The following is a 9,666-nucleotide window of genomic DNA, read 5'->3' as shown; positions in this document are numbered from 1 at the left end:
TGTATATAAAATGAAATAGAGATTGCATTTTTGTCAATATAAACATTCAACTGTTCCAATTGTGCCGTACTTTGTGGCTTGGTTGTGTCTGACTCTTTGAGACCCCACGGGCTGTAACCTGCCAGGCTCTTCTCTCCATGGGGATTCTCCAGGCAAGAATACTGGAGTGGGTTGCCATGCCCTCCTCAAAGGGATATTCCCAACCCAAGGATCGAACCCAGGTCTCTGCATCACAGGCAGATTCTTTACCGTCTGAGCCACTAGGAAACAAAACTTATGAAAAAAAAGACTTCTTTCCCTATTGGATTGACTTGGCACCTTAATTTGGAAATAGATTAACCATATATATGTGGATCCTTTTCTGGACTCTGTTCTGTTTCATTGTGCTCTTTACCTGAAATCAACTCTGAATATCCATTGGAAGGTAGTTGCTAAAGCTCTAATAGTTTGGAAAACTGATGTGAAGAGCTGAGCCGACTCATTGGAAAAGACCCTGATGCTGGGAAAGATTGAAGACTAAAGGAGAAGGAGGCAGCAGGGGATCAGATGGTTAGGTAGCATTACTGACTCAATGGACATGAATTTGAGCAAACTCTGGGAGATAGTGGAGGGTGGAGGAGCCTAGCATTCTGCAGTCCATGGGGTCAAAAAGGATTGGACGTGACTTAGCAACTGAACAACAACAATGTTGTTACTTATGTTTTTGTTTCTAAATTCAGAACTGCAACTGCTCACATTGCCCACAAGCCAAACCCAAGCATAAAGCCATTAATAGTACTTACATTTGTCTAGGGCCTGGTACTTTTCAAAGCCTTTCTTATACTTAATATGTTAGCAGCATCATTGTCATTGTTTAGTTGCTCAGTTGTGTCCATCTCTTTTGAGACCCCATGGACTGTAGCCCACCAGGCTCCTCTGTCCATGCAATTTCCCAGGCAAGAATACTGGAGCGGGTTGCCATTTCCCTCTCCAGGGGATCTTCCCCATCCAAGGTGGAACCCGCATTTCCTGCATTGCAGGCGGATCCTTTACTGCTGAGCCACTGGGGAAGTATTAGTAACATTAATGCAGTTGGCTGTTTTTTAAGTGCTAATATTGCTCTCTGTTCTTCCTACACATTTTTTCTCTTTAATCCTTATGAACCCTTTTACATAATATTATGTACAATATTATGAAGGCAATGGCAACCTACTCCAGTACTCTTGCCTGGACAATCCCATGGATGGAGGGGCCTGGTAGGCTGCAGTCCATGGGGTTGCTAAGAGTCGGACACGACTGAGCGACTTCACTTTCACTTTTCACTTTCATGCATTGGAGAAGGAAATGGCAACCCACTCCAGTGTTCTTGCCTGGAGAATCCCAGGGACGGGGAGCCTGGTGGGCTGCCGTCTATGGGGTCGCACAGAGTCGGACACGACTGAAGCAACTTAGCAGCAGCAGCTTAGCAGCAGCTTAATACCACATAGCAAGTTCTATATCCGGATTTCAAACCACTTGAATGGTCTTAAGAGTTTTTGCTATTAATACTACCCTCTACTGGGCTTCCCTGGTGGCTCAGATGGTAAAGAAGCTGCCTACAATGCAGGAGGATACGAGTTTGATCCCTGTATCAGGAAGATCCCCTGGAGAAAGGAATTGCAACCCACTCAAATATTCTTACTGGAGAATTCCATGAGCAGAGGAGCCTGGCGGGCTACAGGCCATGGGGTCACAAAAAAGTCAGACACGACTGAATTACTAATACTTTCACTTCCACTAATGGGGATACAATAAAGTATTGCAATCTACTTTTAGCTAAAATGTGCTCCTTGTAGAAAATTTAGAAAGGGTATTGTTTTAAGGGATAAATATCAATACCCTCAGATATGCAGATGACACCACCCATAGGGAAGAAAACAAAGAGGAATTAAAGACCTTCTTGATGAAAGTGAAAGAAGAGAGTGAAAAAGTTGGATTAAAACTCAACATTCAAAAAACTAAGATCCTGGCATCTGGTCCCATCACTTCATGGCAAATAGATGGGGAAACAATGAAAATAGTGACAGACTTTATTTTCTTGGGCTCCAAAATCACCGCAGATGGTGACTGCAACCATGAAATTAAAAGACACTTGCTCCTTGGAAGAAAAGTTATGACAAACCTAGACAGCATACTAAAAAACAGACATTACTCTGCCGACAAAGTCCATCTAGTCAAAGCTATGGTTTTTCCAGTGGTCATGTTTGAATGTGAGAGTTGGACTATAAAGAAGGCTGAGCGCTGAAGAATTGATGCCTTTGAACTGTGGTATCGGAGAAGACACTTGAGAGTCCCTTGGACTGCAAGGAGATCAAACCACTCAATCCTAAATGAAATCAGTCTGGAATATTCATTGGAAGGATGATGCTGAAGCTGAAGCTCCAATACTTTGGCCACTTGATGTGAAGAGCTGATGCATTGGAAAAGACCCTGATGCTGGGAAAGATTGAAGGCAGGAGGAGACGGGAATGACAGGGGATAAGATGGTTGGATGGCATCACCGACTCAATGGACATGAGTTTGAGCAAGCTCCAGGAGATGGTAAAGGAAAGGGAAGCCTGACGTGCTGCAGTCTATGGGGTCGCAAAGAGTCAGACATGACTGAGCAATTGAAAAACAAATTATTTTAAAGTAAAATCTTAATGTATTTTTACTTATTTGGCAAGTGCTTATGCTGTTGTTTCCATCTGTACGTTGGTAGAAATCTTTGATTTTGTGGGTAATATCTATAAGATGTGAATCTAATTGCTTATTAAGTAGCAAAGAATAAACAGGGCAGCAAATGGGAATTGATGAAAAGTGGGAACTGGCTGCATTTTGCACTAATCTAGCTGAAGGTGAAGAGTTGAAAAGGCTTCTGTGAGTGACCTTACTCAGCCTGGCTCAGTCCGTCTTTCCACTTGGTCACACTACCAGTCAGTCGTTCAGTGGATCCCACAAAAAGAGTAAGTGTTCTGAGCTCCCCCTTGCCTTCTTGGCTTCAAAAATGACTCTAGTGAGATGGGAGGTGAGAACTGACTCAAGTTTGAGTAAAAAACCAAAAAATCAAATGGAGTGCCAAAGACATTTTCAAGGGAAGACTTCTGTATTTATCCAAAGTATTACAGTCAAGAGCTTGCCTCCTTGCATTCTTTGTAAGTTTGGTTGCCTAGAGAAAGAGATTGGCTCCCTTGGGGTTCATTGCCTTGAACAAACTGCAGCTCGGGTGGGATGGCTCACACGTCTTAGTCCCAGCAACCAAGGAGGGCAGGGGTCAAGTGTACAAGAGGAGAAAAACCAACCTAGTCAAACTAGTTTGAATTATTTTAGAAAACCTGAATGATATTCTTTTTTTCACTTTGATAACATTTCCAGACTTTCACATTTCTAACATTTCCACCTTAGACAGGAAAATCTTCTGCCATATTTGACAAAAAATAGATCAGGTACTGGTTTAAATTTTTTTTTTTTTTTTTTTAGCAGCAGTGACAGCGCTTGGATTTCCATTCATTCATTCCTAATTCAACAGGTATTTTTAATTAACTGTCCTGTGCTAATGCTGCCTGGTGAATATTTACCATCTCTGCATTACTGTTCAGATTATTTTCTTCTATTCTTCATTATCACCTTGAATGTAATTAAGTTGGGGGATAGAGCAAGGGCAAATCAGTTGTTGTTGTTCAGCCATCAAGTCATGTCTGAGTCTTTGTGACCCCGTAGATTGAAACATGCCAGGTTCCTCTGTCTTCCACTATCTCCTGGAGTTTGCTCAAATTCATGTCCATTAATTCGGTGATGCTATCTAACCATCTCATCCTCTGCTGCTGCCTCCTCTTTTTGCCTTCAATCTTTCCTAGCATCAGGGTCTTTTCCAATAAGTTGGCTCTTTGTATCAAATGGCCAAAATATTAGAGCTTCAACTTCAGCATTAGTCCTTCCAATGAATATTCAGGACTGATTTCCTTTAGGATTGACTGGTTTGATATCCTTGGAGTCCAAGTTACTCTCAAGAGTCTTCCCCAGCACCACAATTCAAAAGCATCAATTCTTCGGTGCTCAGCCTTATGTTCCAACCCTCACATCCATACATGACTACTGGAAAAACCATAGTTTTGACTTTATAGACCTTTGTTGGCATAGTGATGTCTCTGCTTTTTAACATGCTGTCTATATATAGCTTTCCTTCCAAGGAGCAAGAATCTTTTAATTTCATGGCTTCAGTCACTGTCCACAGTGATTTTGAAACCCAAGAATATAAAATATGTCACTGCTTCCACTTTTTCCCCATCTATTTGCCATGAAGTGATGGGACTGGATGCCATAATCTTTGTTTTTTGAATGCTGAGTTTTAAGCCAACTTTTTTACTCTCCTCTTTAGTTCCTCCTCACTTTCTGCCATGAGAGTGATATCATCTTCATATCTGAGGTTGTTGATATTTCTGCTGGCAATCTTAATTTCAGTTTGTGATTCATCCAGCCCAGCATTTCACACGATGTACTCTGCATGTAAGTTAAATAAGCAGGATGACAGTAGACAGCCATGTCATACTCCTTTCCCAATTTTGAACCAGTCCATTGTTCCATGTCCAGTTCAAACTGTTGCTTCTTGACCTGCATACAGGTTTCTTGGGAGACAAGTAAGGTGATCTGGTATTCCTATCTTTTTAAGAATTTCCCACAATTTGTTGTGATCTGCACAGTCAAAGGCTTTAGTGTAATCAATGGAGCAGAAGTAGATATGTTTATGGCATTCCCTTGCTTTCTCCATGATTCAGTGAATGTTGGCCGTTTAATCTCTGGTTACTCTGACTTTTCTAATTCCTGTTTGTACATCTGGAAGTTCTCGATTCATGTACTGCTAAAGCCTAGCTTGAAGGATTTTGAGCATAACCTTGCTAGGATGTGAAGGGAGTGCGATTGTATGGTACTTCAAACATTCTTTGGCATTGCCCTTTTGGGGATTGGAACGAAAACTGATCTTTTATAGCCCTGTAGCCACAGCCGAGTTTTCAAATTTGCTGACATATTGAGTGCAGCACTTTAACACCATCATCTCTTAGGATTTTAAATAGCTCAACTGGAATTCCATCACCTCCGCTAGCTTTGTTCATAGTAATGCTTCCTAAGACCCACTTGACTTCACACTCCAGGATATCTGGCTCTAGGTAAGTGACCTCACTCATGGTTATCCAGGTCATCAAGGCTTTTTTTGTACAGTTCTTCTGTGTATTTTGGCCATCTCTTCTTATTATCTGCTTCCATTAGGTCCTTACCATTTCTGTGCTTTATTGTGCCCATCCTCGAATGACATGTTCCCTTTTAACTCCAATTTTCTTGAAAAATCCCTAATCTTTCCTATGCTACTGTTTTTCTCTATTTCTTTGCATTGTTCATTTAAGAAGTCCCTCTTATCTCTCCGTGCTATTCTCTGGAACTCTGCATTTAGTTGGGTATATCTTTCCCTTTCTCCACTTCTCTTCATCCTAATGGAGATCAGACCTGAGTGTTCATTGGAAGGACTGATGTTGAAGCTGAAACTCCAATACTTTGGCCACCTGATTCGAAGAGCTGACTCATTTGAAAAGCCCTGATGCTGGAAAAGATTTAAGGCAGGAGGAGAAGGGGATGACAGAGCATGAGATGGTTGGATGGCATCACCGACTCAATGGACATGAGTTTGAGTAAACTCTGGGAGTTGGTAATGGACAGGGAGGCCTGGCGTGCTGCAGTCCATGGGATCACAAGGAGTTGGACACAACTGAGTGACTGAATTGAACTGAACTGAACTTCTTCAGCTATTTGACAACCACTTCCTCAGACAACCACTTTGCCTTCTTGCATTTCGTTTTCTTTGGGATGGTTTTGGTCACTGCCTCCTGTACAATATTACAAACCTCTACCCATAGTTCTTCAGGCACTCTGTATACCAGATATAATCCCTTGAATCTATTCATCACCTACACTGTAAAATCATAAAGGATTTAATTTTAAAAACACTGAATGACCTAGTGGTTTTCTATGCTTTATTAAATTTAAGTCTAATTTTTGCTGTAAGGAGCTCATGTTCTGAACCACAGTCAGCTCCAGGTCTTGTTCCTGCTGACTGTATAGAGCATCTCCATCTTCTGCTGCAAAGAACATAATCAATCTGATTTCAGTATTGACCGGTTGACCATCTGGTGATGTCCATGTGTAGAGTCCTCTCTTGCGTTGTTGAAAAGGGTGTTTGCTATGATCAGCATGTTCTCTTGACAAAACTTTGTTAGGCTTTGTCCTTCTTCATTTTGTATTCCAAGGCCAAACTTGCCTGTTACTCCAGAGATCTCTTGACTTTCTATTTTGCATTCAATTCCAATCCTCTATGATAAAAAAGATATCTATTTTTGGTGTTATTTCTAGAAGATATTGAAGGTCTTCATAGAACTGGTCAACTTAAGATTCTTTGGCATTAATGGTTGGGGCATAGACTTGGATTACAGTGATATTGAATGGTTTGCCTTGAAAACGAATGATCATTCTGCTGTTTTTGAGATTGTACCCAAGCACTGCATTACAGACTTTTGTTGACTATGAGGGTTACTCCATTTTTTCTAAGGGATTCTTGCCCACAGTAGGAGATACAATGGTCATCTGAAATAAATTCGCCCATTTCTGTCCATTTTAGTTCACTGATTTCTAAGATATCGATGTTCATCTCGCCATCTCCTGCTTAATCACTTCCAATTGACCTTGATTCATGGACCTAACATTCCAGGTTCCTTTGCAATATTGTTCTTTACAGCATCGGGCTTTACTTCCATCACCAGTCACATCCATAACTAAGCTTCATTTCCACTTTGACCCAGCCACTTCACTCTTTCTGGAGCTATTAGTAATTGCCCGCCACTCTGCCCCAGTACCATATTGGACTCTTTCCAACCTGGGGAACTCATCTTCTGGTGTCATATCTTTTTGCTTTTTCATACTTTTTCATGGGGTTCTCCCTGCAAGAGCACTGAAATGGTTTATGATTTCTTCCTCCAGTGGACCACATTTTGTCAGAACTCTTCACTATAACCTCTCTGTCTTGTGTGGTCCTGCACAATGTGGCTCATAGCTTCATTGAGTTAGTTACCCAGGCCTCTTGACGTGACAAGGCTGTGATACATGAAGGAGGCAGATCTGTTAGGATATTTTAATGTATAAGAAGTTGGGTTTTTGATTGAGTTGACCAAAAAGTTTGTTCGGGTTTTTCCATAACAGCTTATAGAAAAATTTTAACGAACTTTTTGGCCAACCCAATGTATCTATTAGAGTAGTTGCTGCTGTTGCTAAGTCGCTTCAGTCGTGTCCGACTCTGCGCAACCCCAGAGATGGCAGCCCACCAGGCTCCCCCGTCCCTGGGATTCTCCAGGCAAGAACACTGGAGTGGGTTGCCATTTCCTTCTCCAATGCATGAAAGTGAAAAGTGAAAGTGAAGTCACTCAGTCGTGTCTGACTCTTAGTGACCCCATGGACTGCAGCCTACCAGGCTCCTTCCTCCATAGGATTTTCCAGGCAAGAGTACTGGAGTGGGGTGCCATAGCCTTCTCCATTAGAGTAGCATGGAAACATATATACTACCATATGTAAAATAGATAGCCAGTGGGAATTTGCTGTATGACTCAGAGAATTCATACCGGCTCTGTGACAACCTGGAAGGGTGGGATGGGGTGGGAGGTGGGAGGGAGGTTCCAGAGGGAGAGGATATATGTATACTTATTGTTGATTCATGTTGATGTGTGGCAAAAACCAGCCCAATACTATAAAGCAATTATCCTTCGATTAAAAATACATTGAAAAAAAGGAAAAAATAGAAAGTTGAATATAATTATTCTTACGGTTCTATTTCAACATTGAGTTACGTTAAGAATAGTATCCCATAGGTTTTGATGATATATTTGCTTTTATAACCATCAGTGTTTTTTCATCAATATATTGTTACAGTATCTTTGTGGTAAATTTGAGCACATTATAATTCATTTTTTTGTGCTATGATGGGTATTTGAGGTTATTGCAGGTATTTACAGATGCTTTATTTTTTAGTTTAAATGTTAACAGTTTTCTCAGTTTCATAAGCTGCTCAACTGTGTACATGAATGTAAACTTGATTGATAAAGATACCTGACTTGCTTTTGCCTGGGGCTGGCAGGAGTGATATTAAAATTTCTGCAAAGTTTCTCTAAAGTTTCATCAAACAACAGCATGCCAGGTCTGGTGGTCAGCACTACTGGTTTGTGGAAGTGGCCCTACCCTCTCATCGGCTCTCAGTCCTTTTCCAAAATACTTTTCGGTTTCTAGTTAAAGTACTGTTGCTGTGCCAGGACCATGAATTATGGCAGATATCTGAAGCCAGGACCATGGACTGCCAAGGGTAGGCTGGGCATGGAACAAAGGGAGAGCAAGACCTGGGAGCTGGCAAGACCTCGGAGTGCTTAGAAACTAGCAGTTAAAATGGAGCCTGGGAAACAGTGATGATTCAGCGAACACGCAAATGCAGAGGTGCCCCTGGCCACGCAAGTCAGGAGAACAGTGAGGAGACGCTGGCCGCCAGGAGCCCTGGGTGTGGAACTGATTTCCTTCTCTGGCAGGAAGCCTTTCCTGTGCTTGTCACTGTGTCTGAGTCTGGTCCCAGGTGTGCTGAGCAGGGTGGCCATGTGGAGGATGGCCAGCAATTCACCTCCAGAGAAGGGACAAGTATGGACCTGCCCGAGTTTCATGGGGCAGACCTAGGTGGGTGGTGGCGTAAGTCTTCTTAGTCCTGGTTCTGGCTTCTTCCAGTAGACCATGGTGCTGCTTCTGTTCTGGAAAGCTTTTCTGGTACAATGGTGCCCCTCATTTTCTTCCAGCTCTAAGTAGATTAGTCAGTTACAAGGCAGGAAGTTGAATAGCTTCAGGCTTTAGTCTCCTGGTTATTCTGGGGCTGTTTGATATTAGCCCTTCTTTCAGACTGGGGCTTTCAAAAGGCTTATTCTTTTTCTGTGGCAGAGAAATGACCAGGACACAGACATAGTTTAAGTTCCAAGAACCCTTACATCTGTTTGCCTTCATGCATTCTGTGTACAAATATACATGAAGATTTTAAAAGAACACTTTTTTCTTTAATTCTCCTGCTCTCTCTTTTTTAAAGTATTTTTGTTTCTTTGCTTCTGTTCCTCTTAGTTCATTTTTATCCCATTAGGTTATAATTGGGCTGATACTTCAAGTATGCTTATTCAGCCTGAGGGGCGAATACAGGATTAGAAACACAGTCTGAGCTTGACAGCCACAATAATTGTTCACTTATTTACTACTTAACACATAATATCAGGCTTGTTACTGTAGTTCCCAGCAGCTGGAGTGATACATCCTCAACCTCTACCATAAAACCTTACAGTTTGCAGGCTCAAACACAAATTTAGTCTCAATTGTAAAATCTTTTTTAAAAAAAAGTGCAAATTTAATGCTTTGAAGTGTAAAAGTGTTAATCACTTCAATCATGTCCGACTGTTTGTGACCCCATGGACTGTAGCCCACCAGGTTCCTCAGTCCATGGAATTCTCTAGGCAAGAATACTGGAGTGGGTTGTCATTCACTTCTCCAGGGGATTTTCCCAACCCAGAGATCGAACCAGGGTCTCTTGCATTGCAGTCAAATTCTTTACCATCTGAG

The sequence above is a fragment of the Bubalus kerabau genome, chromosome 14 (assembly GCF_029407905.1).
Source record: "Bubalus kerabau isolate K-KA32 ecotype Philippines breed swamp buffalo chromosome 14, PCC_UOA_SB_1v2, whole genome shotgun sequence".
Classification (NCBI taxonomy): domain Eukaryota; kingdom Metazoa; phylum Chordata; class Mammalia; order Artiodactyla; family Bovidae; genus Bubalus; species Bubalus kerabau.
This window is presented reverse-complemented; position numbering follows the sequence as displayed.